Raw genomic sequence first — 27,943 nt, forward strand, 5'->3', positions numbered from 1 at the left:
AGCAGAGCCGCCGTCCGAGGTTCCGGTCTCCGCCTGGGGTCGCCTGAGCACTGCGGCTTACTGGGCTGCTCGGGATGACGTGGGGGGAGGGGAAAGAAGCAGCTGCGCCGCGGCTGCTCGCGGCCAGAGCCCGAGGCAGGGTCGGTTTCTTGGCAACGGGGCCCCTCTCGGGTCGCGCCCACCCCCTTCTTGGTCGGTCTCCCCTCCCCCATTGAACCTCCGCGGAGTCAGAGCCCCGGGACCCGAGGCGGAGCCCAGGTGTGGCCTGGGGGGGCGCGACTGGCGTGGGAGGGGTGACCCCAGGGCTGCCCAGCTGCGGGCCGGCGTTTGTCCGGCGGGGCTGCGCTGGGGGCGCAGAGGACCCGGAGGGCCCGAGGTGGGGGCGACAAGTCTGTTTCCGCCCGGCCTCCGCCTGCTCCGGCTAAAACGAGTCTTTCCGGTGGGGCTGCCCAGCCGGGTCCGCCCTCCCTAGCCTCCCGGAACCCGCCCGGAAACGTGCAGTACCCCGCCCGGGCCGAGGGCGAGAGCAGGCCGGTGGGTGGAGCGCTTGGAGAGGCGGGAGAGCCCGGGTCCTGGGTTCCAGCCCGGGCCGCGAGCCCCGGGGCCTCTCTTTCCATTCCGGTGAGTCCCCAGGGCCACCCTGACAGACGGTTTTGGAAAAGCTTCCTGGGTGATTCTGGGAATCAAGGGTCCAAACTAACCTTATTACTTTACAGCTGGGAAAACGGAGGCACAGACTGTCCCAAGGCCGCACCAAAAATTAGTAAACCACGAGGAAGCCAAGGGAAAGCCTATGGGGAGAGACCCGACAGAGACCGGGATTTTTCCCAGGCCCTGAGTCCTGGGGGTCTGGTGTAGACAAGAGGGGCTACGAAGGCCTGGGCGCCCGCTGCCCCGACAGCTTCCCCGGGGGGTGGACCGAGCTGGATCACCGCGACGGCCCCCAACCTCACGAAATTAATGAGGAAGATGCCTTTCTTTCCTCAGTCGAGGAGTAGAGATTCCGTTTAACCTCTGCAGACAGTACGACAGGGACCACTCTCCCTCCCAGCCTGGCGCCAGCAGGAACCCGAGGGCATGTCAACAGGAGCCAGGAACTGGAGGCGAAGTATCCTTCATTTCCTCTGCGGCGGTGGAACAAGTGAGGTCTCCGATTGCCAGAATCTGGTTTTTCAAAATCATAGCATGCTGGCACCGAAAGCGGGGGTACCCTGAAGGACTCTTTTATCTGCTTAACCTTGAATCAGGCTTGCAATCAGCATTTGATCAAAAAGCTTGGCCAGTTTCTCAAAATGCAAAATCAATTGCCGATTTTACTTTTTTACTTGGCATTTCCTTGGGATAGTCTCGGTTCTGGGGATGAAAGATTATAAACTGTTGTCTTAAATTCTGTCCTGATTAGCATCTTTCCTCAATTCAAGATTTCCCTGGAGCCAGATCTTTGCAGCTTCAGGATTATGACTTTTTTAAAATATAAGTTTGATGAATTTTTATCGGTTCTCTAAATTAGAAACTCCCTTAATTACAGGAGAAAACATTTTCAAAGAGAAAGGGTAGACCTTTAGAACAAACCCGGGAGCAATGCTTCTAAAGAAAATCTCAGGGCAGGCAGGTCCTCAGAACCAAGTGAGATGGTCTTTTCTGCAGCCGTCAGGCCCACCGTCTTTCAGTTAACTCTTGACTAGAAAATAAAGAAAAAATGAAGGTTTGCTTAAAGCTGTTCATCCTCCTGCAGAGGATTCTAACTTGAGAGAAAGCATGGTCTTGGTTAAATTGTTTTAAAATTGGGCTTGGGTGGCCAGATGGTAGATGAGGGGAAATTTCCCCTTGTAAAAGTATTTCCAGTTAATAAATGAAGAAAGAAAGAACATCACCATTTTGTATTCCTAATTAATTAATGGATCTAGGCATGATCAGCTATGGCTACTAAGTCTTGAAAAGAGAGAACCCACATGATGTGCTAATGGAAAAACTCAGCACAAACTCTGAAGTCATCTTGACGCTCCTTACAGCCCTGCCCCCACACAAATCAAAGCTGCATCTGATCAAGCCTCATCTGGATCAACAACACTACGGGAACATAATCAAAACTATCCACATCTTGGGAAACTACAAGTGACTCAATTCTTTAATAATTACTTGCAAGGAAAATATTGCATTTAGATTCTAAATCAAATAAATGGTAAAAAGAAAAAAGTGACATTCACAGGACACTTGTAAATTTGAACACCAGTGTGGTATTTGATACTTTAAAAGTATTATTACATTATTTCAGAATGATAATATGGTTACATTTTTAAGTATTTAAAAATATTTTAACATTTTCGATGTATTTTGGAAATATGTGCTAAAATATTTACAGATGATATGATATCTAGATTTTATTTTTAAATAGTTTTATGTAGGACTCTCCTGGTGGCACAGTGGTTAAGAATCCGCCTGCCAATGCAGGGGACACAGGTTCGATCACTGGTCCGGGAAGATCCCACATGCAGCAGAGCACCCAAGCCTGTGTGCCTCAACTACTGAGCCTGCGCCCTAGAGCCCATGAGCCACAACTACTGAGCCCATGTGGCTAGAGCCCATGTTCCGCAAGAGAAGCCACCGCAATGAGAAGCCCGCGCACCACAGTGAAGAGCAGCCCCCACTCACTGCAACTAGAGAAAGTCCGCATGCAGCAACAAAGACCCAATGCAGCCAAAAATAAATAAATTTATTTTTTAAAAGAAAAGATCTAAATAGTTTTATGTAGTAGTAAGGAAAGTAGGTGAAGGTATAGATGGAAACAAGGTTGAATATTAGTAATGAGTACATGGTGGTTCATTTTATTATTCTTTTTTTTTAATGTTTAAATTTTTTTTATCTTTTACTTTTTGCAGGGCGTTTTCAAACTTGGGAACCTGCCTTGAAGCCTGACTAAATTGTCTGGGTTGGAGCTCAGGACGACTGGCCCATGTCTTGCTCTGTGAAATTACACATGTCATTTCTCACTTGTCCGTTCAAGAAACACTATGGAGGACCTTCTGTCTGCTTGAGATTTTGAAATTATGGAGCTGACACTTCAGATTAGAAAATAACAAAGAAGGAAGCCACCAAATGGAAGCATGGAAGGCTTTGCAGAAGAATTGATGTTTGATATGGGTTCTGACAGATGAAAAGGAGCTCCCTGGGTGGTGTCAGTTCATCTTCTATAAGATAAGGTGGTTAGACTAGGTCTACGTGGAGGACCCATTTAATCCTAATAGATTCTGTGGTTATAACCTGCCCGTAATCAACTTTTTCTTCTCTGTGTGTCCCTCCAGGGAGTTGAGAGACCACCATGGACTTCCTGTCATCATTCTTTGTTAGCTGAAGCAATCCAAATTGAGCTGTTGGTCTTGAGTCTCCCAGTTGTGTTTGGAGGCCAAAGCATTATCATGTTAACCAGTCTGTAACCTTCTTAGGGATTGGTCTCTTGGGCTCATATTTTTATTTCCATCCATTTAGTTCCCAAGGCATTTCACTTAGTAACTGTAGCTATACCAGGCTATACCAAGGCCCAGCCATTTTGATGAGCCATTTGCTCATCAGAACATGGGTGCCTGTAGTTGATACCCTCAGCCTTCCCAACTGCTTTTATCTTCCCTCTCTTCCTGTAGGACATGCAGTTCAATATTCAGCATGCATCCTGGCCTTTGGGTTAATTGTTCATCCTGATACTCTGCCAAAACAGGTCGAACTTTGTGCTTTGATGGCCTTTTCACCCATGTGACATGAACCATCTGTTGGGGCAAAGCTTAAAACAGCAATTGTCATTTGACAAGTAGTTGGCAGTATCACATCTCTACTCTGTTATGGAAAATTATTTTTCTGTTTTCATCTTCTCAGTTTTTGTGGATGTTTGTACTTTAAAAGGACAATTTCTGAAACTTCTGGAGAAGTAAGATAAGACTGTTTAAATTTGGTTGCTATATGTTTGTTGAATGAGTTTGCCTGGGCTATCGTGCTGAGTCTAATATGTTGTCTTTTTAGGGACCTGGCTGCATCTAGCCGTGTGATCCGGAGCCTGGTGGAGGGCTGGGAATGCTAGCAGCTCCTCTAACTCTTACTACTATAAACCAGAGGTATACTTCACTGTGGGAAAAATATTGGGAAATTAGCTGTGATATATTGTATGTTTCCAGTGATTGCTCAAAAGCTTCTTATACTCATTTAATTAGAATAATTTACCTTAATAGAAAACTATAATTTTCTCCTTTTTCCAATCAGTTGAACCAATGTGTACTTTTTTTTAACCCACTCAGATGGAATATATTACACCAAAGCTAATACCCTAAACCTGAATTTTTGTGCTAACCATCATTATAACTGAGCAATTATGCTAAAGGAATAGTTGAGACCTCTGCTTCTGGCTCTGAACACCAGCCTGGATCAAACCAAACCTCCCACCTCAAACAAGCAGAACAGCTGGATAATTTAAAAAATCTGTCTGACAGTAAGAACCTGAGAGGGCAAGATCCTGGAGAGAATGGAAACATAGAAAGGTGAGCCTGACATTTGACATTTGTCTTAGCTTGGGCTGTTATAAAATATGCCATAGACTGCGTGGCTTAAACAACAGACATTTATTTCTAACAGTTATAGAGGCTAAAAGTCCAAGATCAAGGTGTCAGCAGATTCGGTGCTTTGTGAGGGCTGGCTGGCAGATTGCCACCTTCTCTCTGTGTCCTCACATGGCAGAGAGAGGAAGTTCTGGTGTCTCTCCCTCATCTTATGAAGCTAAAAGTCCAAGATCAAGGTGTCAGCAGATTCGGTGCTTTGTGAGGGCTGGCTGGTAGATTGCCACCTTCTCTCTGTGTCCTCACATGGCAGAGAGAGGAAGTTCTGGTGTCTCTTCCTCATCTTATAAGAGCACTAATCCAGGAACTTCCCTGGTGATCCAGTAGTAAAGAATCCGCCTTCCAATGCAGGGGATGCGGGTTCAATCCCTGGTTGGGGAACTAAGATCCCCCATTCCACGGGGCAACTAAGCCCACACACCACAACTACTGAGCCCACTTGCCTCAACTAGAGAGAGAAAACCTGCACACCACAACTAGAGAGAAGCCCATGTGCACTGCAACAAAGAGCCTGCAACAAAAAGATCCTGCTTGCCACAACGAAGACCCTGCATGCCACTACAAAGACCCGATGCAGCCAAAAAAAAAAAAAGCGCACTAATCCAATCATAGAGGCCACACCCTCATCACGCCATCTGAACCTAATTACCTTCCCAAGGTTTCATTTCCTTATATCACCACGTTGGGGGCTAGGGCGTCAATATATGAATGGGGGGGCACAAATATTTAGTACATAACAGCACTATTTTCCCTTCAAGGCATTTACCTCTTCACTGCCTCTTCAAGGCAGTGATTTCAGTGCTAAGAAGCTGAGCAAAGCTTTGGCAATCTCAGAGAGGCCCTGGTAATATCCTAGGCTTTTGGTTAGGACCTTTGAAAGGTTATACCAGTAGTAATGGCAAATCAAAAAAGGACCAACTCTCACAAAGGTACAGCTTTGACTCAAACCAGATTAAGATGGTCTGCCTCTATACTAACTGCATTACAAAGCAAAAGAAAATCTCTGGAGAAACGTAGCATCATCCACAATACCACATTGATTCTATAATTTTTCATGTACAACCTGTAGCTGTTGATCAAAATTTACTAGGCATACCAGGAGACAAGACCAAGTCACCCTAAACCAAGAGAAGAAATAGTTAATATAAACTGACTCACAGAAATCCAGTTATTAGAGTTATCAGATATAGACAAATACAGATAGAATCACCTCTGATCAATACATTCAAGGGGATTAAAGACAAAATGGAAAATTCCAACAGGTAATAGAAGTATATAAAAAAAGAATCAATAGAAATTTTATAACTGAAAAAGTGTAATTAAAAGTAACAGGTGGGCTTCCCTGGTGGCGCAGTGGTTGAGAGTCTGCCTGCCGATGCAGGGGACACGGGTTTGTGCCCCGGTCTGGGAAGATCCCACATGCCGTGGAGTGGCTGGGCCCATGAGCCATGGCCGCTGAGCCTGCGCGTCCGGAGCCTGTGCTCCACAACGGGAGAGGCCACAACAGTGAGAGGCCCGCGTACCGCAAAAAAAAAAAAAAAAAGTAACAGGTGAGTTCAAAGAAGATTAGACACAGATGAAGAGAGGATTAGTGAATTGGAAGATAGAAAAAAATATCCAAAGTGATGCGTCAAGAGACAAAAGAATGGAAAATACAGAAAGAGTATGTCGTATTTTGGACATAGTGAAAAGGTTTTAACATAATTGTAGTTGAAGTCCCAGAAGAGGAGAGGGAGAGAGAGAATTGAACAGAAGCAATATTTGAATAGATAATGGCCAGGAATTTTCCAAAGTTGTTGAAAGACATAAATCCACAGATTCAAGAATCCTTTTGGAGCCCTAAGCAGTATAAATATAAAGAACATCACACTTAGACACATCAGAGTTAAACTACCAAAAATCAAAGAATAAGAGATAATCTTAAAAGTAGCCAAGTAAAATGACAGATTACCTTCACTGGAACTATCATAAGACTTAGTGCTAACTTTAACAGAAACCATGAAAGCCAGAAGACAATGAAATAACATCTTTACAGCACTGAAAAGCTAATCTAGAATTTTTTAGATGGGATCTTCGTTGTGGCTTGTTGGATCCTTAGTTGTCGTATGGGGAGTATTTAGTTGCAGCATGCAGGGTCTTTAGTTGTGGCCTACAAACTCTTAGTTGTGGCATGTTAGATCTAGTTCCCTGACCAGGGATCAAACCTGGACCCCCTGCATTGGGAGCATGGAGTCTTAGCCACTGGACTACCAGGGAAGTCCCTGGAATTTTTTAACCAATAAAAATACTTATCAATAATGAAGGTTAAATGAGGTTATTCTTAAAATAGACAAAAAACGAGAGCATTTGTTACTAGTAGATATCTACTAAAAGAAGTACTAAAGGAGATTCTTTTAGGCAGAGGGAAAATTGTCATAAGTGGAACTTTAGAAATGCCAAAAGGAATGAATGTAGAAAGCAGCAGAAAGAGAAAATAAGTGGGTAAATCTGACCAAAATAATATCTTGTGGGGTTTTAAATACATATAGAAAAACATTTTAACAATATATATATATAAGAATAAAAATGTATGACAGCAATAGAACAAGAAGTGGGAGGGGAGTGAATAGGGTTAAGATGTGTTAAGGTTCTTACACTGTTCAAGAACTAGTAAAATTACTAATCTTTTTTTTTATTTTAATAAGTTAAGATGCATTTTATAATGTCTCAGTGTGCTTGGGCTACCATAATAAAATAAGATCGACTGGATGGCTTAAACAACAGAAATTTATTTTCTCACAGTTCTGGAGATTGGAAGTCAGAGATTAGGGTGCCAGCATGGTCAGGTTCTAGTGAGGGCTCTCTTTATGTTTTTTTTTTTTTCTTTGCAGTACGTGGGCCTCTCACTGTTGTGGCCTCTCCCATTGTGGAGCACAGGCTCCGGACGCGCAGGCTCAGTGGCCATGGCTCACGGGCCCAGCCGCTCCACGGCATGTGGGATATTCCCGGATGGGGCACGAACCCACGTCCCCTGCATCGGCAGGTGGACTCTCAACCACTGCGCCACCAGGGAAGCCCTGAGGGCTCTCTTTAGATGGCCCACTTCTCCCTTTGTCGTCAGAAAGAGAGAGAACTCTCTGGTGTTTCTTCTTATAAGAACAGCAATCCTATCAGGTCAGACCCTTATGACCTCACTTAACCTTAATTACTTCTGTAAAGGTCCTGTCTTCAAATACAGTCACACTGGGGGTTGGAGCTTCAACATATAAGTTTGGTAGGGGGACACAATTCTGTCCATAACATAATCTCTAAGGGGGGTGTGTGTGTGTGTGTGTGTGTGTATATATATATATATATATATATATATATATATATCAAGCTAATACTAGAGGGATAAATGATGTGAAAATAATTACTTCAAAAGAAAACAAAGAAGGTGAGGCAAATAGAAAAAGAAATAGAAACATTGTAGATTTAAACGTAAATATGAGGGAATTCCCTGGCAGTCCAGTGGTTAGGACTCGGTGCTTTCACTGCCATGGGCCCAGGTTCAATCCCTGGTCGGGGAACTAAGATCCTGCAAGCCATGCGTCGTGGCCAAAAACAAAACAAGGCAAAACAAAACTAAATATGTTAGTAATTAAATCAAATGTAGATGAACTAAACATTGCCATCAGACTACAAAAATTGACAGACAGGATAAATAACGGAAAACCAACTACATATTGAGACACACCTTAGGCACGAGGATAAGAAAGGTATAAAGTGCAAAGATGGGAAAAAATACTCCATGCAAACAATGACTAAAGAGGTTGTTGGAAGGCAGAAATATCAATATTTCTAATGTGACCACACAAATTTGCCACTATCGATAACAGTTAATGGAAAATGTATTTTTCTGAATTTTATTGGATCAAATTGATTGTTCTCACGTCTTTGAAACTAGTCATTTTCTTAAAGCAGGATCACACTCTGACATACCCACATGCCATCCGTATTCAAAGAGTCAGGTGCCAGGAGCCTCCTGCCAGCCTGAAAACCATTCTGTTGAGCCTGGCAGTCTGTGTGTATGTAGTGTGTAGGCATTCGAAGCTTTTTTTCCATTCACCCCAAGTTTGCTGAGCTTTGCCAAAGGTCAGGTTCAGTGTTGGGCAGTGCCTGTCCTAGTGGAGCTCAAAACTCCAGAGAGAGATAGGCATGTGTGGATAGGACCCCCAAATATCTGAATGTGCACTGTAGCAAAGGCACGGGAACCTGATGAGAAAGGGACTCATTCTTCCTGCGGAGTTCCTTTCTCCCTTCCTCAAATATTCATTGAGCACCTACTATGTCCCAGGCTCATTAACATGTTTTTTTTTTTCTGACCTAAGGCCCATATTCTTTCCAAAAAACTATGTCATCTTTTTTTTTTTTTTAAAGTGGGGAAGATTTTTCTCCCCAGTCAGTGAATTTTGTGAAATATCTATAAATTAACAGCAAACGGGCAAATACAGAGGCCGAGGCAGGAAAAACAGGAAAGGAAACCAGCCCTTATAGAGCCACCATTGTTTGTTCTCTCACTGATCCCCATAATAACCTAATTTGGGAGGTGTGGATACCCTTTACAGATTGGAAATTCAGGCACAGAGAGGTTAAGTAACTTGCTCTAAGGCCCCAGCTTACAAATTGAGGAGCTGATCTATAGACACCAAGTCTTTTGACTCCTGGTCCAGTGTTCTTCCTGTACCAGGCAGCTGAGTAATAGGTGTCCTAGAGACCTTCTTCACTCGCGGAGCCCCTGGGCTTGGGGGTGGCGTTTGTGAAGCAACGTGAGGAGCCTGGGGGAACACATTTCAGCCTCTGTGTCTGCTATGCTCTCAGGTTGAAATGCCCAGATGTCCCACGTGGGGTTGGATGCTGGTGCCTCCTCCACCCACTGCTCACCCCTTGGCCTCCCTATCTTTGGGACTTTGCATCAGCCTGTCATCTACTGACAGGTAATAAGATAGAGCATTTGAAGGTGGGTGAAGGCCTTTGTCTTTGTGGGTGATCCTCTCGTCATCAGGGTCCTAGCATTTTCTTGACAGTTTCCAGAAGGTTCTATACTCATTAAGAACTGGCATTTGCATAGATGGCTCTGGTGCAAGGTGTTCACCTAGTCCTTTGGGCTAATAGTGTAGCTTCAGAAGCAGACAGGAGAAAAGCAAAGAAAAGACTATTCACAGGTGTCTTAGTCTGCTCAGGCTGCCTTAATAAAATACCATAGACTGGATGACTTAAACAACAGAAATTTATTTTCTCAAAGTTCTGGAGGATGGAAGTCTGAGATCAAGATGCCAGTATGGTCAGGCTCTGGTGAAAGCTCTCTTCCTGGTTTGCAGTAGACTGCCTTCTCACTGTGTCCCCACATGGCAGAAAGAGCGAGCTCTCTGGTATCTTAATAAGACCACTAATCCCATCATGAGGGCCCCACCCTCATGGTCTCATCTAACCTGATTACCTCCCAAAGGCTCCATCTCCAAATACCATCACATTAGAGGTTAGAGCTTCAACATGTAAATTTTGGGGGACACTGAAAGTCCATAGCCATTGGTTTTGTGCCTTTGGGCAAATCTCTTCATCTCTTACCAGTGTAATGGGCATATTGTGATTCCAAAGGGGTAGAAAGTAAGAGCCCCTGCCCTGCTGTCTGTTCTTTCCCCTTTGTCTTTTCAGAGGCCCTTTGGCAGCTTCACAGCCAGGGCTCAGGAGGGGCCAGTCTCCCTTACTGAGAAAAATGACCCCAAGCACGCAGTTTCTCCAAGTGAGTTTGGAGGAGGTGGGTAACAGATGTCTCAGGTGGTGTTGAGCATGTGTCTAGGCACCTGGCAACCTAAGGAAGGTGGCTGCTGTTCCCATCTGAAGGTCAAATCATTAAGCAACCTTTATATCTTTCATAGGTTTCCCAATTAGCTTGTTTTTAAACCTCCAAAGTTTGAACCTTGTAAGTTTATCTGCTGAAAACGCAGATGCCATAGAGGCTGTTGCCCCATTTTCCCTTGGATGGACTCAGTCTCCCTGCCCCAGCCCCACTCCCTCTGGTCCTCAGGAGAACCCAGCTACTAGATCTTTCTTTTGGGGACCCAGCCACCTACTTTCTGGTAGGACCTCACCCTGTGTGCTCTAGGGTTCCAAGTGGAGGCTCAGACACCCAGCCCAGCCCTGCCCCAGGTGCTGGGCCTGCACCACGAGTCCGAGTGGGGGAGTCTAAGCCTCAGTGCTCCTGACAGGCTGAGGACTCCTGCTGTTTGACGTGTGGCAGCTTCTGACCAACCTGGACCTAGACTTTTCCCTTGACTAAACTCTAATCCTAGCTTCTGATTGGTGACACCCCTGTCCCCATTGCCTGGTGCCCCTGAACCACTGCCGACTCTTCATGGCTTTGCTGGCTACACCTCTGTGCACACACCCTTCTCCCTAGGACGTGAGCAACTGTCCTGGGTCTTCCTGAGACCTGCTTCCTCCCTCCCCGCCCTGTAGGGGTTCCTCTGTGACCACACCTGCCAGGTGGCTTGTGAGGAGGCCAGTGACGCCTCCAGGGAGGGCAGCTAGGGTGGGGCAGTTCAGCAAAGCTGGGGGGTGTGGATTGCTCTGTTGTGGCCTAGAAGCAAGGTTTTGTAGAATTGCCCCGTAATGCATGCTCTCCCCATCCCTGAAGCTTCGCAGTGAGAAGATGGGTTCACACACAGCTTAGTAACGAAAACCAGCATTTCCCCTTTTGACTGCTCAGCTTTGACAAAGTGGCACCAAAACAGCTGGATTCAGCTGGCCCATGTCAGGAGGTATTCTGGGGCAAAACCGGGACTTCACGTGTACTCTCTTATTTAGCTCTCACAACCACCCTGTGGGGCGCATAGTGCCGTCTGAAAACCGAGACTCAGAGAGGTTAGGTACCTTGGCCGCGGTCACACAGCACATCCATGACAGGGTACTATCTTAAACCAGACCTGCTGAGGCCAAGGTTCACAGGGCACTAGGCTGGTGTGTACCTCTTCTGTTGCTCCACACAGGGCAGGCTCAGGATAGGGGTGAGGAACTGACATTTGCAAAGATATCTAGTCTTTTCTTCTTTGAAAAAGTATATCACTCTGCAACTCTTCAAATATGACTGCATTGCACAACTTGGTAGACCTCGACAAATGCAGAAGGGCCGCAGCGGGAGCGCCCTGGCAGGTTAACAAACCAGTGAAGTCAGTAGGTGACGTTCTCACCCTGCATAGGTACCTGGAGCTGCCCTGAGCCCCACCCCAGATGGTGAGACTGTGCTTTGATGCCCACCAGGGCCGTGCCCGAACACGGCTCTGGGTAGTTGGCAAGTAAACCTTTGCCTTCACTAAAGTGACCTTGTATCCCAAGGGATACATTTGCTCTAAATAGCACCTTCTGAGACCTAGTGCCCCTTCCTGAAGGGATGACAGCCAGTTTCAGAGAATCCAGAGGAGGGCCTCCTGGTCAGGCCCCTCCTGGGACAGAGCAGAAATCTCCACTCAGCAGCTGGTAGAACCAACTCACCCCTCCTTCCCTCGACTGCCCAAATGCCCTTTTTTGCAGAAAGGGCCCCACATCCCAAGCCCTCTGACCGCCGGCAGCCACATGTAACCAGCCACCACTCACAGCTTCCCGGTCGCCCCCATGTCAGGCGCTGGGCCAGGCTCTCAAACAGCGGCCGGCCTGATGAGGTGGTGGCCGGGGGTGGCGGCTGTGGCTGATTGAAGTCCCCATTTCCCTTGTACAAAGGCGGCATAATTAATCAGGCAGTAATGAATTCAGGTACCACCAGCTTGTCACCTTGAGAGATAGGCTCTCTGAGAGGGCTGGAATTCACAGGAGACAATCAGGTCACCATTAGGATTTTTCAGTATTAAATATTAATATTAAGTGGAAGATGTATTAGAAGTTGACCAAACTTTGGTCTGTTGACCTTCAGGAACCCCTGCCCCACTTTCTTTCCCTCTCTCCCTTTGGCTCATGGGGCAGGGACACCCAGGGTGGGTGGACCTCTGGCTGAATCTGGTCCTCCACCTGAGGCTTTCTGAGCTCAGGGATGACTCTCCCCTTGTGTACCTGTTACTCAGCATCCTCTAAAGTGGGGCCATGGGGAGGGGGAAGGCGGGCGTTCCCCTCAATGAGAATTCGGGCTGTCCAGCGCTCTGCCTGCAGCAGCTCAGGCAATGGACCAGGGTGCATGTGCTGTGGAGTGGGTGTGGGTGTTGGGGGGTGCTGGATGCTGTGGCTGGGCCCTGGTTTTACTGACCTGCACTCTTCAGCTTCCAGGAGCAGCCAGCCCAGGAGTGCAGCAGGGCCATCAGCAAAGCAGGGATGCCTATCCAAGTTCAAATCCCAGTCTTCCCGGGGCCACACTGGGAGGTTTGGAGCAAGCTGTGGAACTTGGCATCTGTGCCAAGTTGTGCCAAGCTGTGGAACTTGGCATCTGTGCCAAGCTGTGGGAGTTGGCATCTGTCAATGTAGTGGGATTAAACAAAGTGATGGTCACGGGCCACCTTGCCTACGGCTTGCACACAGTAGGCCCTCAGCTGTGGAAGGCTCCTGCGGGTGGGGCCCATAGAGCCCCAAGCTCTGGGCTGAGGCCAGGCCTGGGACTAGCCCACTGGAGGCTGACAGCTCCAGATGGAAGCCCCAGCTGGCTGTGGGGCCCGAGGTGCTGTGTGTGACAGGCTCCCCTGACTTTAAAAGGGGCTCCTGGTCAGTGCTAGCACATGTCACTGCCAGCTTCAGGATCAGTGATCCCCAAATGCCATGGGAATACTGAGAAAGCTTCCAAGAAGAGGTGCTATGTGATCTCTTTTAAAGGAATATGTCAGAGCCACAGTGTGGCCCAAAGGTGCTGTGCCCCCATACAGAGTGGATGGGTGGCTTGAGATCCCATGTGTCCCAAGCACCTGCTGTGTGCTCAAGCAGGAAAGCAAGTGATAGGGTAAAAAGATAAACTTATTTTTTTTAAGTGGGCAAAGAATATGAATAGTCAATTCACAGAAGAGGCTTGGAAATTGATTACTAAAAAAAAAAAAAAAAAGATGCTCAATCCTGCCAAATCTTAAGGAAAATGCAAGTTAAATGAGGTAGCATTTTTATGTATAATGGAATATTAGTCAAAAAAAAATGAAATAATGCCATTTGCAGCAACATGGATGGAATTATACTAAATGAAGTCAGACAGAGAAAGACAAATAACATATGATATCACTTATATGTGGAATCTAAAAAAATGATACAAATGAACTTATTTACAAAACAGAAACAGACTACAAACTTCAAATACAAACTTACGATTACCAAAGGAGAAAGGTGGGGAGAGGAATTTGGGATTAACATACACACACTATATAAAATAGATAATCAACAGGGACCTACTGTATAGCACAGGGAACGTTACTCAATATTCTGTAATAACCTATATGGGAAAAGAATCTGAAAAAGAATGGAGATATATATATAACTGAATCACTTTGCTGTATACCTAAAACTAATGCAACATTGTAAATCAACTATAATATAAAATAAAAGTTAAATTTTAAAAATGAGGTAGCATTTGTCACTCATCAAATGGGCAAAAATTTACCAGTCTGATAATAGGAGGTACTAGTGAGTATGTCAGGATACTGCTCTCAGATGCTACCTATTGCTGCAACTTCTTTGGAGGACCTAGCGGTTTCCTTTACAACTAGAAATGTACACACCCTGAAACCCAGCAATTTCCCTTCTGCTTTACCTACTCTCAAGAAACATGTTATGTGCACAGAGAGAGAATCATCACACCAGGCTTTGTAATAGCAGAAACCTAAATGCCCATCAATATTGAAATGTCTAAATAGATGAAGGCATCTTCACAGCGTAGAGTTTTATATAGCAATTAAAAAAAATTGAGTTGGGCCTATATGTATGCAAATAGATCTCTAAGATGTATTATTGAGTGGAAAAAGTCTGCAGAACAAATACATGTATGGTTTATGTTAAAAAAAAACCCTCAGCAATAACAACTAATACTGCTTGGTTTTAATGGAGTCCCATGTATGTTGCAAAAGCATAGAATAAAAGTCAGAAAGAATATATACAGACTCAGCGGCTACCTTTTAGAAGGCTGAGGGTAGCCGTGGATGATAGGAGTTCAGCGGGGGTGGGGCGGCTTCAGCTTTCTCTGCAATGCTATAGGTTTGGGGGAGGCAAAAGAGTTAATGAACCTCATGTAAAATAGAGGTTAATTTTTAATTTTTTAAAAATATATTTATTTATTTATTTTTGGCTGCATGCAGGCTTTCTTTAGTTGCAGCGAGTGGGGGCTATTCTTCGTTGTGGTGCGCAGGCCTCTCACTGCGGTGGCTTCTCTTGTTGTGGAGCACGGGCTCTGGGCGCGCAGGCTTCAGTAGTTGTGGCTTGCGGGCTCTAGAGCGCAGGCTCAGTAGTTGTGGCGCACGGGCTTAGTTGCTCCGCGGCATGTGGGATCTTCCCGGACCAGGGCTCGAACCCGTGTCCCCTGCATTGGCAGGCGGATTCTTAACCACTGTGCCATCAGGGAAGTCCCTAGAGGTTAATTTTTAAAAGAGTTTGGCTAGGGGAAACAGATAGTGCATCTAGGGGGGTGGTTGGCAGAATACGTGAAAAGCTGAGAGAATGGCTAAGAAGGAATGGGAGAGCGTGTACTATGAGCAAAAGCCCTCTGGGGCTTGCAGAGGGGAGGAAAGAGAAGAGGAGAGTGAGAAAGTCAAGGAGCCTGGACACACAGAAGGGATCACTGGGGAGGGAAGGTGAAGAGCTGGGCTGCTCATTGCTTTGTCCTTGGCCGGGCTGGGAGCATGACCCACAGAGATGTGTTTCCTGATGCTTAAGTTTCCAGCTGTGACAACTAAGGTTCTTCCTCAAACCCCTCCTATCCTCCTTTTAAGCTGGAGATCTGTTTCTTCCGCTGCTCAGATAGGAAGTTTTGATTATTTTTGCATAAGGACCCAGAATTGAAAATCAGTGCTCCTGCTACTGACCCCCCATCATCCAAAGGAAGTGGGCTCTGGTCCTGGGCACACTTTTGCTGTCCAGGGCTTCCCAGCAGGACTGGAGACCTGCTTCTGCCCATGGCTGTGTGGATGGGGAACCTGCTTCTCCTGGGTCATGCTCAGGGGTCCTCAGGCTTACGAGGGGGTGGTGTGGGAGCCTCAGTTGCAGCCACCTGGCCAACCTTCAGCCCTGGGCTCAGCATCCCTGCACAGAGCTAGGCCAGAGAAATGCAAAAGGAAGAGTAAAACCAAACTCACCTCCCAGGCTCCACAGTACGTGGGCTTTGGAGTCCGATCTGACTTCATATGCCAGCTCAGCCCCACGGCCAGCGTGTATAACTTTGTGCAACCTCAGATTTGCCATCAGGGTTTCTGGGCACAAAGCAAAATAAAATGTGTCAAGCCCTCAGCTCCATAATGGCCCCCAGTATGTGATAGTGGTAGTTGAAAATAACGATGCTAACGATACAGCTCCTCCTGTCTCTTCAAGACTTTTATCAGAACAGCGTACTATGTTTACGTACTATGAATGTGGGGACATACTTAGAATAGTTTATTCTAGTGTGATGAACAGGAAAACTGTGTTTTAACTCAGTAAGTCTTTCCCATCCTGGGTTTTGTAAAGTTGGAGTTTCACTGTTTCAAAAAGCTCTAGTGAGCCTGGATTGAGAAGGGTCAGCAAAGAAATTGCTTCCAGCTGTCCAAGGGAGGCTTGTTGGGAGAAATGTCAGCTCCTCTGCCATGTTGGCTGGTCCAGGTGGGACCCCATTCAGCTAGGGAGGCACCCATCATTCCCCACAGCAAGGCCAGGACCAGGGAGAGGTGAGTGAGGCAATTGCCTGGGGGCAAAATTTAAGGAGGTGCCAAAAAACTCAGTAGTCAAGATAAATAACATTTTACTGCAATATATGTTTAATAAGAATTAATGCAGGGACTTCCCTGGTGGCGCAGTGGTTGAGAATCCACCTGCCAATGCAGGGGACACGGGTTCGAGCCCTGGTCCAGGAGGATCCCACATGCCACAGAGCAACTAAGCCCGTGCACCACAACTATTGAGCCTGCGCTCTTAGAGCCTGCGAGCCACAACTACTGAAGCCCGTGTGCCTAGAGCCCGTGCTTGGCAACAAGAGAAGCCACCCCAGTGAAAAGACCATGCACTGCAACGAAGAGTAGCCCCTGCTCGCTGCAACTAGAGAAAGCCTGCGCACAGTAATGAAGACCCAACGCAGCCAAAAATAAATAAATTTTTTAAAAAAATTAATGCAAAAAAAAATTATGATGAACAAAATATCACCACTTTACACCCTGGCCTCCAGCCTCATCTTACTGACCCCTTCAGCAGCTGTCAGGGTCCTAACATCCTTCTTGCTGGGTGTCTTGGGCACGGCTAGGTCTGCCCTGGTCTAGGGGAAGGGAACTGGGAAATGGGTTCTGTGACTTGCCTTTCATCAGCATGGGGAGGAGCTAGGAAACCTTTCTGGACAATTATCTTTGACTGTGTGTATGATTTTTTTTTAATTTTTATTTTTTGGTGACCTTCATTGAGGAAATGAGAGACTTAAAACAAAACATAGAAACAAGTGATAGGAACATGAGAGTTTATAGTAGAAAAAGCAGATTTGAAAACTTCAGAAAGTCTTCTACTGTCTGTTGTCTATTTTTCAGAAAATAGTCAAGGGTTTGCAAAACCAAGAACAATTTTTCAGTTTTAAGTGCTTTCGCTTTCCCCCAACAATGCTGCTTCAGTAAATACAGGCTCAAGGGTACATCTTGTCTGCCCTTCTAGGAGCTGAGCATTCTGTACACCTGGCTTGAAAGCTCAGCTGATTAGCTCTCAGACACCACCCATCTCAATCCTAGGCACATCCCCCCATCCCTGGCTGATGAGGCTGGATGCCCAGCGAGAGAGGATGTTTTCACCCAGGAAGAGACAGGAAACAGCTACAGTGTAGAAGATGTTGGTTTGATGAGACAATCCATTAGTTGGTTGACCCCTTCCCAAAAGAAATGGGATTAGGGGGAAAAAAACCCCAAAAACCTTCTTCTGCAAGTTGGAAGTCATGTGACAAATGATTTTTGTTGCAATACAATATTTAAGTCAAACTAAATGAATAATAATATAATCATAGGCATTCTGCCATTCTTCTATATATTTTTTTTAAAAACTAATTTGAGAATATTTAGAAGTAAGGTAAGCTGTTTGTGGCAATTATTTGTGGTGTGTATCTAAACACGCTGCTGGGCTTCCCTGGTGGCACAGTGGTAAGGAATCCGCCTGCCAATGCAGGGGACACGGGTTCGAGCCCTGGTCCAGGAAGATCCCACATGCCACGGAGCAACGAAAGCCCGTGCGCCACAACTACTGAGCCTGCTTTCTAGAGCCCATGAGCCACAACTACTGAAGCCCGCCCTCCTAGAGCCCATGCTCCACAACAAGAGAAGCCACTGTAATGAGAAGCCTGTGAACCGCAAAGAAGAATAGCCCCTGCTCGCTGCAACTAGAGAAAGCCGCACACAGCAACGAAGACCCAATGCAGCCAAAAATAATAAGATAATTTATTAAAAAAACAGAAAATAAAGTCGCTGCTGAGGGGGCTGCAGTTCTATCAAGGTGGATGTCGGGAGACCAGGTCAGGGGAGCTGGAGGAAATCTAGGGGCAGAAGGACCCCACTTCCGCAAGAAATGGCAGTGGAGGCAGGCAGGCAGATTTTAAGTTTTCAGGCAAACACTGCTTTTGAGAAAACCGGATTCTATAATTTGTTATATTAATGATCTTCTTTAAATTATTACTAAAAATGCCATCCAGGGGAACAGGAAGGTAGACTCTGTTTTGTCCTTCCCTTTATCTGTGAACTTCATTTTAAAAATCACTTTATTTTCAGCACCTTGGTTTTGTTGTTTTTGCCAGAAAGTAACTTTTCTGTTCAACAGTATATTAATGCAGAATAGAAATAAAGATGCTTTTAAAAATTCTTTCAAGCACAAAAGGAGATGGTTTTCAACAGATAATTTTACATATTTACATATTTTACCTTAAGCATTTTGTAGTCTCTGCCTACTGGTGAACGGATCAGATTTTTACACTCTTTCAAAATGAACCAGTTTGGCTTCTAAGCCACTGCAAAGGACGGAAATGAATTCGAACTCCCCCCCCCCCCCCCCCCCCCCCCGCTTCATTTTCGCATCTTCGCATTTCCTTATTTCACATGGTTTAAAATAAAATGCCTCCAGCTTTATTTTTCCTTTCTCAAGAGCAAAGTGAATGTGACTTTTCGGAGGGGTCACAGGATGCCCTGGGGGCCCTTGGGTGTTGCTGGGCCGCTGCCTGCTTTCAGCTTGACTGAAGGGCTTGTCAGAGTTTTCATCTCCTAAGAAACAAGCCGCCGGCGCTGGCCAGAAGCAGGGGAAGGCAGCCGTCTGAGTCCCACGCTGGTTCTTTCCCACTGACATCAAATCCTGAGGTTTTGAAATTAATCCCACACAAAGACAGCCCTTCATTGTGGTGCCTGTTTGAAATTAGACTAGCAATAATGACCTTTCTAAGATGTCTCGTTGTTAAGATAGCCCCCTGTTGAGTCTGAAAGGCTGCTGAGGGCCTCTCCCCCACTCCCCCGACCAGAGTGGGTGAGATGCCTCAGCAGTCAGGTCAAGGTGACCGCCTGGCTTGGCCGGAGGTGCTGCCCGGTGGCAGGAAGTGGCCGCTAGCCCAGATGGCCGGGCTGCCTCGGGCCCCTATGACCTGGAGCCACCGTTGCTTCCCAGGTCTGAGCCGCTGACTGTCCCCGGCTGAGAACTGCTCTCACCTCCAGGTAAAACAGATTCCTTGACTTCTAACCAGTATTTTTGTTAAAGGGAACTAGAGCCATAAAGGGACTCGACCTGAACATTAGCAAAGAAAGCAGTCATCCCTCCAAGGAGGAGGAGCCCCCAAGGGGCACAGAATGGGGACCGGTGAACCCCCGCTGAACCCCCGCTGAACCCCACTTATCTTGCTTCTTTTACACAGTGAGTTTTCTTCCCCGTAGCACGTGGCTTCCACAGCAGACTGCCTTGCTGGGGATGTGGATGGAGTCGGGTGCAGCCAGGTGGGCCAACCTGGGTTCAGGCATCTGACTGTGCCCTCTGAATCCGGAGCAGCACAGCCGCCTCTCCGCTGGGCCCTGGACACTCATCCACTGTCTCTGCAGTACCCACGGGCTCTTCACACGGAGGCGACTAAGAAAACATTTCTCAGGGAGAACAGACTTGAATGGTAACATCCCTGCATATTAACAGAAACGGAGGAGTATTTAGAGCTTATGTGGTTTGAATGTGACCTTCTTACCAGACTAGCGCAGAATAACAATTTAGTTATTTTCGAAAATGGCTGTACTTCTAAATAATTAGATATTGTAATCATTTCCATCAGTGACTCCATTCGGAGCCCTGTTTCCGTTAACATGGTCATTGTGCTACCGTGGCCTGCATGTAGCGCTCGGTCTTTGGAAATAGGAAGTGTATGTTAAGCGTTCTATTATTTCTGCTGCCCACCACAAGCTCTGCTATATTTTTCCCAGTGTTCCTATTTGGAGAAGGATTCTGTGCTGTTGAATTTTGATATTCCTAGTGTCCTCTGCAAAGGTTGTCTCTCATTTGAGTTGCTTCTTTTAACCCTTGGCAGTGGTTTTGAAGAGAAGAGGCACATGAAGACGGTCTGAGTATTTTGTAAACAACCAAAGCTGATTTATCAAAAAGAGCACTTTTTTCTAGTGTAACGGTCTCTGTCAAACTTCTTTCTCTTTTCCGAGTGCTGGAGAATGTGCTGGGTCTGGCCTTTGCATTTGGAAAGTTAGAATGACGCCTCCTTCTCTGTTGTAATATATTTCACCTCTCTGAGGCAGACGGAGCAGAAGCTCACAAGGAAAAGCGATGCCCTTTCCTGCGGTGACATTAACCAGAATCACGTGGAAAACAATCCAAGCCTTGTAGGAAAAGGGAGCCATTAAAATGTGCCCTGAGCGATTGGCTGCACCCAATCTTGCAGCCTGGCTCACTCGCGGCAGCAGTCAGGAGGCTGCCCCCCTGGACGGAGAGAGCCTTGTTGTAGCGCCACAATTAAAATCAGCTCCTCTGCCAAAAATAAAAGGGAGGAGGGAGGGAGGAGAACATCAAAGACAGGCTGAAATGTGTAGTTAGTAGTAAGAGTGGTCTCCTCTTGAACCAAAGCCTGCAGCGATTCACGGCCCCCTTGTTAATGAGAAATTTTGACCTCTGGTTTGTAAGTTAAACTTGTAATCCCAGCTAATGAAGTAAATCACTTCCAACTTGAGTCTGTTGTTCCCGTCTGCTCTGCACACTGCGTCTGAGAGTGAGGATCCAGGTCCACACACACAGACTGAAGGGAAATATAATTATTCAGTGACCGCAGAGTTTCTTGCGTGTTGAGGATGTGCTCGCAGTAACCCTGCAGGCATGGATTGTGGACCTGTCTGTTATTTCACTGTAACCTGTGTGTTGATAAGAGAGAGAGCCTGTTAGACTCTGGGTTGAACAGCAGGATTGAATGACACTTCAGGGAGGTAAGTTGGGGACCCTACACACTGCATTTCTTCATTTCTTCAGCAAATGGAAATCTTAGTTCCAGGCCAACGACCGAGCAGACAGTCTAGTACTTTGCATAGGGTAGAAGTCGATGCATATTTCCTGAAGAAATGCTGCTGAATGAAGGAAAGACTATTCAGGTGATGTGGAGCTCAGAGGGAGAGAAGAAAGCACCGCTCAGGAATGTGAGTCCAAGAAAGGCAGGGCTGAGGAGACTGCGAGCTGCCTGACTTCCGGCTGCGCTGAGCCTTGGTGGGGAGGAGAGGAGCCGTTGTGTGAAACTGGGTACAGCTGGGATGCTAAGGGGCTTGCTTCTTCGAGTGACAGATTATAGCTGAGAGAAACGGGCTAAAAAATTACCCTATTTTAATTACGTGAGGGCAGAAGTAGGTATTAGGCTGTTGCTTCGTCTAAAAGGGATTTCATTCAGAGAGCTGTTGACATTCTGTTGGAGGTCCATGACACATCACGTTCTATTCCTCCCGGCTAGTCTAAATTCTCTAAAATTTTCCGGATTATTGTGTAAATTATCTTAGCTTCTGACCGGGAAACAATACTATTAATTTTTGGCCAGGAGACAACTCAGCCGCACAGTCTGGTGCCAGGGCATAGTGACCTGTCAGAGGTGAACCTTCTGGTCTTTGGGGAATGTTATCCCTCCCCCCAAGGGGAGGATGCCTTTTCTGGAGTTCAGGCCACCACCCTCCAATCTAGGCCGACTTTCCCAGTGGTGGGGAGGTGGCTGCCCTCGGAACCGGCTGGGATCACGAGCAATCAGTGGGACCTCCCATGGGGCAGGGGTGGCACTGCCCACCCTCTCTGTAGGCGGGATCTCTGTGACAAAAATCCCACAATGGAAAATGGCTCTTGTTCAGAAAAATCGGAGAAGCCGGAATTTTCCTTCTCCTATTGGACATCCTTGTCCCTCTCCAATCCCTTGGCAGGTATCAGCCTAAAACGTTTCTGAAGACTTAAAGCTTTCTAGGCCTAAGGAGGGAGTTTGGGAGGGAGGATGTTTTTAAACCACTGACTCCTGTTATTTCTGTTGAAGGGCACTTAGACCTAGTCTCCTTGTGTCTCTCTGGTTTTACATTAGACAAAGCAAAGCATTTGGGCATTTGTCCTGTTTGTATGACCCTGGAGAGAGCTCTGGGGTGAGTCCCCAAGGCAGGAAAAGTCACTGACCGGTGTCTGAAATCTGAGGACGTCTGGGGCCTGAGGCTGGGCATTCAGATCTACTACAAACAACAGTGCGTTATACGTCAAGTGATTTGAATAATCTCATTTTTCCTCTAAATTTGAGCATGTATAAAATATTGATTTCATCAACAAGTGGAGAAAATGCCACAGCGAATCTGTTCTCCGATGGTACACCTGGTATGTGGAGAAGCCTGTCGAGAGGGGCCGTGAACATAATCATGGTTTATTAGCTGCATGGGCTTTTTCCTTTGTTTCTTTTCATTTAATTCAAAGTGAAACAACTCAGCATGCAAAACTGAAATTAGCTGGGAAGAAAAAAGGTGTAAGTGAATAAACAGGCAGATCCATTAGAGTCGATGGGTTATTGGATCCCTTGCCACTCCTCAGACAGCGGCCTATTAAAAGCGGTAATGTTTGCTGCCGGCGGTGCCCCTGGCAAAGAAAGAAGGCCAAGGCAGGCCTATTTCACATGCATCAGACACAAGAATTAAATAGACCAATGTTCCCTAAAAGACTGAAGTACATCTCTTTCTGACGTTCATCTCAGGCAAAAATTCATTGATCTCAGTATGTCCCTTGGCAATTATAAAATATTAAATCCAAGTCACACTTTTCTAGTTGGCTTAATTTTTTCTCTTTTCACAGCTTTCTATTTGATCAATTTTAACAAGTTAGGAATAGCATCTAATAATAAAAAGTGCAGAGTTTAAAAGTTTGTTCTTTTGATATTCTTTTTTATTTTGTTTTGGGTTTGCATTAACTTTGTGTTATATAAAATGACTTGAATGCCATTTTAACAAACAGAAAGAACATGAGTGAACCAGAAGGTTCTTTACTGAGAATGATATTCATTAGTAGGCATCCAACGATAAGGACAGCCTGATTTAAAGATTTTTTTTTTTTTTTTTTAGCACATGCCCAAATAGCCTTCTTATTGTTTTGTAGTCATTAATGCTCCTCTATTCCAAAATTAGCATGTGGTTTCAGCTGGGAGTATCTGGTGGGGCTAGAGGTTTGACTGCGTTCCACTGAGATTTACAAAAGATGCAAATTCCTTTCCCCATTTTTATGCATATGTAATGTTTTAGTGTTTGATGTTTGTTAATTCAGAATATACCATAAATGCTAACACAGACACACATGATAAAAATGCAGAATTTTGGCAGCCCGTTTTCATTAGACCATCAGTATGGGAATTATTGGGGGGGAAATGTTGCATAATAGTAACTTTACTCTCCAATTCTCCTTGCCATAAACTATGAGCACATCCCCCCCAAATTTATAATTTATAATATATAGAATCATTTTATGTGAAATAATAAATTCTTCTGAAATAAAATCTATTATGGTCTTCTCCCTACATTTAAGTTTTCACATGGGAAAGTTATTCACCTGTTGTCTACCAATTCCTTTATTTAAAGCTTTATTTATATTATGTCATTGAATTCTTACCACAAATCCATGAGGTCATGGTATTGTCTCCACTTTTCTGATAAGAGGTGCAAGGGGCTCACGATCATCCAGCACCTTCCCTCTCTGGCCAGCCAGGCCAGTCCCTCTGGGGTTTTGACAGCAGGATCAGAAAGAAAGAGAGGAGGAGAGAAGGTCAGGGTGCAGAGGGAGAGGCCTGGGGGATAGTGCTGAGGAGTGTTGAAAAGGATGGGGCCACTGCAGTACGTCAGGGAGAAAGCAGGAGAGAAGAGACAGGTTCAGAAGCAGTGCTGTGATCTGTGTATCTCCCTTAGACTGTTGGAGGAATGTCAGGATTGAACTTGGCTTATTTTGAAATTTATTATGTTTACGTTGACAGATTGTGTTTCTTTGTCTGAGACACTACCCTGAGACTGGACCACATAGGTGATGGCTTTATAATTACTAAGGTTGTTTTGAATGGCCAATTACAATGTTTCAAAGAGAATTCAAAATAGAGCTGGAGCATGGGGACGAGAAGACTCTAAGCCTGGTGGCTTCTGGGCTCCTAATAGGCTTTGCTCTGGTCTCTAAAGGGAAATCAGATGCAGAATGTTCTGCACAGTCTCTTTGTGGCTGCCATTGTCATTCTCCTCCTATGCCTGTTTTCCCTTGCTGCCCATGCGTCCTCACCTCTCTCACCATGCAATGATGATGCATTGCATTTTCCTCTCTGAGATGGCAAGAAAAGACCTCTCAAGGAGATGATTAGTGCCATAGGGGTCCAAACTGCCGTGAGCCATCTCTTGTCGTGGTCCAGACAACGCAGGGCCTGCTGTGGGACCCTGAGCCCAGGGCCAGCAGTGTGTACAATCATGGTGGGCTCACCCACCTCTGCGTCTCCCACCGTGGTGTCCCCTTTCTGAGTCACTAGCCTCCATTAAGGTTTGCTCCCTCATCTGCATGCTGAGATCTCTTTTATCACTCCAGCACCCAGAACATGGCTTGACACAGAACAGGTGTCCAGGTAGGATCTGTTGAGCAGAAGGATGGATGGATGGGTGGATGGATGGACGGACAGACTGGAGAATGGTTGAGAGTATCTCATAAACTCATGTCAGGAACTGAAGTAGGCTACTCCTCCGAGGAGCATCGGCATTTTTTGAAAGACCTAATGTTGAAGAAAATAATCAATAAACAATCTATGATAGGAATAGAAAAGAGTTTTATGTGAGCCAAACTGAGGACTATAGTCTAGAAGACAGCCTCTCGGAGAACTCTGAGGAACTGCTCTGGAGAAGCATGGTTTTCAGCACAGTGTTATATCTTGGCAGAACAAGGAACATTAAACAAGTCTGGGATACATTCCTTCAGGGTTTCCATAAAAAACAGATCCGCACGTCCACAGCGAGTCAGTATGGCCTGGCGCCTGGGAAGGGAGTCTTATCAAAGGAGTATGCACTGGCACCCCAGTAAGGTAGGCATTTCATCTTTATTTTTAATATGGACATTCTTTACTTCTGGTCAGTGCACCCTTTTCTTAATAATTAAAGCAGACGTACAACGTGTGTTTGATAGGCCACAAACAGTCTGCTTTAGTTAGCATACAGTTCAAGTTAATTCATGTATAAGCCAGAATGACTTCCCCTTTTCTCAATATGTGAACATTTCTTCTATCACTAGGAAGGATGCTACACACACCAAGAAATGTTACCCCAAAGTGGGGTTACCCAAAGTTTGCTCCTCTGACCACCTGTTATGCGACTTACCTGAGCAGCCTTTTCATTGGGTCCTTGGGCCCCACTCAAGACCTACTTAATCAGAAATGTGTCTTTTTAATAGGTGCTCCAGAGGATTCTTTTGCACTCCAGTATTTGAGAAGTTCTGCTTTTCTAAAGGTAAGATTTTAGGAGTTAGGATGCTGATCTGCTGGAGGGGGAGCAGAAACTCTTCCCTGGTATCAGCAGCTAAAACCTCCTTTCTGCACCACCTACCTGATCCAAGGCAGCCCGAGGACCCAGCCCAGCCTCCTGGACACTAGGTGCCCTCCCTACCACAAGGCCGAGGCTACATTCCCATAGCCCCCATCCCATCTCTCTCAGCAGCAGGCTTCTTCCTCACGCCCTGGGATCAGGGTGGACCTTTTGCAGCTTTGCCCTGCCCCCATACTGCCCACATTAAGCTCCTTGAGTAGCAGGGACCTTGTGAGAGGCCCCAGGCCCTTTGGATCAGTGGTTCGCTACAAGCTTGTCCAATTCCCCCAAAGGAGGGAGCCTAGACATTTCCTTCTGGGATTCTGGGAGGAATTCCTGGATTATAGCAGCTGTCCGTGTGGGCTAACGAAGCTATTTCTTCTTAGGTGGAGCCTCAGTTATCTCATCTGTAAACTGGGAGTAAGAAGAACAACCTCCTTGGTTGCTTCGGACACCACGGGAATGTGAGAAACCTTTGCAAGTCTTAAAATGCGCAAAGGCTCTGCGCATATGTGCCCATTTTAACCTTGAATCCTGAAGTGTATCTGGGGTGATTTCCTTCCTCCATTGGTGGATCTGGAGGAAGACTCTCCTCCCCTCCAGATCTGAACCTCTATGTGCCTTGCGAGAGAAAAGTGCCTCTTGAAGGTCTGTGTGCAGTGAAACTTTGCACAGGCTTTGAGGGTTGCAGCATGTCCCCACAATCCCCTTTTCCAGATTAAATGTTTGCATCTCTTGTTATATTAGGAATTAGACCTGCTTCGTGATCATTGCACCTGAGTACCTGTAAAATACAAAAATACAGCAGTGGCTGGTGTCTACGAATTGGCTGTTTTTGGTGTGTATGCGTGCCTCCGTGTGTGTGTGTGTGTGTGTGTGTGTGTGTGTGTGTGTAATATATATTCAAGGCAGGCAAAACGGTTTACATATTCCCAACCCATGTTAACAAGATGTTCTTTCCTGAACATAACATGTTTCTGAAAATTCCTGAATCTTTCACTCTGAAACTCAACAATATTGTTATTAAAATGGTTCTGTTTAAAGAACACCTTGGTGAACTTTGTTTCCTTTTAACAACATGCTCATTTTAAAGGTCAGGGTGTTGAGTTGCCAGAGCAGTGACCTAAAAATAACCTTTCCCTTCTACCTGAGTTTCTGATCCGTGATGTTAGCATTTGGAAACGCTCTTTCCCTTCTAGTTTCTGCAGCTAAAGGAGTTGCAGCCCCTTCAGCTATACTCATAAAAATTTGCTTCCACACAACATGGTCTGTTTATTGTGTAATGATCGAAATGGCACTAAATTGCAGTGATTGCCGAACACTTAGGAATTGTATTAACCTCTTAAGTGCTAAGTGGTTTGCTGTCGTCTCCCCACTCAGATGTGCAGCCCCAATGTGTTTCTGTCCCTTTGCTTCCCTCAGTCAGTGTCATGGGGGAAGCAAGTGTCCTCAAGCCCAAGTCCTGCCTGGGAGCAGGCTGGACCCCGCTGGCACCGCACTAACCAGAAGAGAGTCCTGCCTGACCTGTGGCAGAGATGATAAACTGTCCCTACCGGGGATCCCGAGAGGCTGGATTGGCCAGTCTTGGCCCACCAAGTCCCACTTCTGGCTTCAGCTGTGTTGTGTGTTTTATGACAGTTGCTTTATAGCTCAGTTTGAGAATTGATTCTCCAAAGAGCAAAGAGAATAGCTGGTCTTTCTGCCAGAGCCATCATCTTTGGGAAGCTGCTCCCAGTTGGGCGAGTCCCGGCTGCCCTACAGGAGGCCAGGTGGCCGTGGCCTTGGCGTCCCTGCGCCCTGCCCACCGCCAGCCCTGTCCACACTGCTCTGGCGAGCGGCAGGCCCGGGAAGGAAGAGTTAACCAGAAATGGAGCGGCGCTGCTCCAGGGCAGGCGGCCTCGCTGCAGAACCGAGCAGCGTTCGTGCAAAGGCAAGTCATTTCCCGAAACACTGCAGACACACGGCCTCGGGCAGCCTAAAACCTTTGGAGACCAAAATGGCTCGCAGGGGTTGGAAGTAATAAGGTGTTTTTCCCTTCTTTCTCCTTCACTGAAATTCTGCGAGGTTGCTCTGCATTGCTGGGGAACAATGGTGCTCTTTTTGTGTTTTCTATGGGTATTAAGATCCATTACGCTGTGACATTTTTAAGATTGGTTATCCTGTACTTTGGTGTTAAAT

The 27,943-nt window shown here is 46.1% G+C and overlaps 1 long non-coding RNA gene across 3 annotated transcripts; it reads left to right on the forward strand.

Moving 5' to 3' along the window:
* The first annotated feature begins 449 nt into the window (after positions 1–449).
* Positions 450–26,811, forward strand: LOC132509219 (uncharacterized). Of its 3 annotated transcripts, XR_009536936.1 has the most exons (8): positions 450–621; positions 2,880–3,200; positions 3,868–3,919; positions 4,012–4,103; positions 4,367–4,523; positions 19,628–19,854; positions 25,635–25,690; positions 26,152–26,811. It is a non-coding gene; the product is annotated as an uncharacterized LOC132509219 (long non-coding RNA). The 3 variants fall into 3 exon arrangements; XR_009536935.1 differs by lacking the exon at positions 3,868–3,919 and having other exon boundaries at positions 25,127–25,690; XR_009536934.1 differs by lacking the exon at positions 3,868–3,919 and having other exon boundaries at positions 451–621.
* The last annotated feature ends 1,132 nt before the right edge of the window (positions 26,812–27,943 follow it).

The sequence above is a fragment of the Lagenorhynchus albirostris genome, chromosome 19, assembly GCF_949774975.1.
Source record: "Lagenorhynchus albirostris chromosome 19, mLagAlb1.1, whole genome shotgun sequence".
Classification (NCBI taxonomy): domain Eukaryota; kingdom Metazoa; phylum Chordata; class Mammalia; order Artiodactyla; family Delphinidae; genus Lagenorhynchus; species Lagenorhynchus albirostris.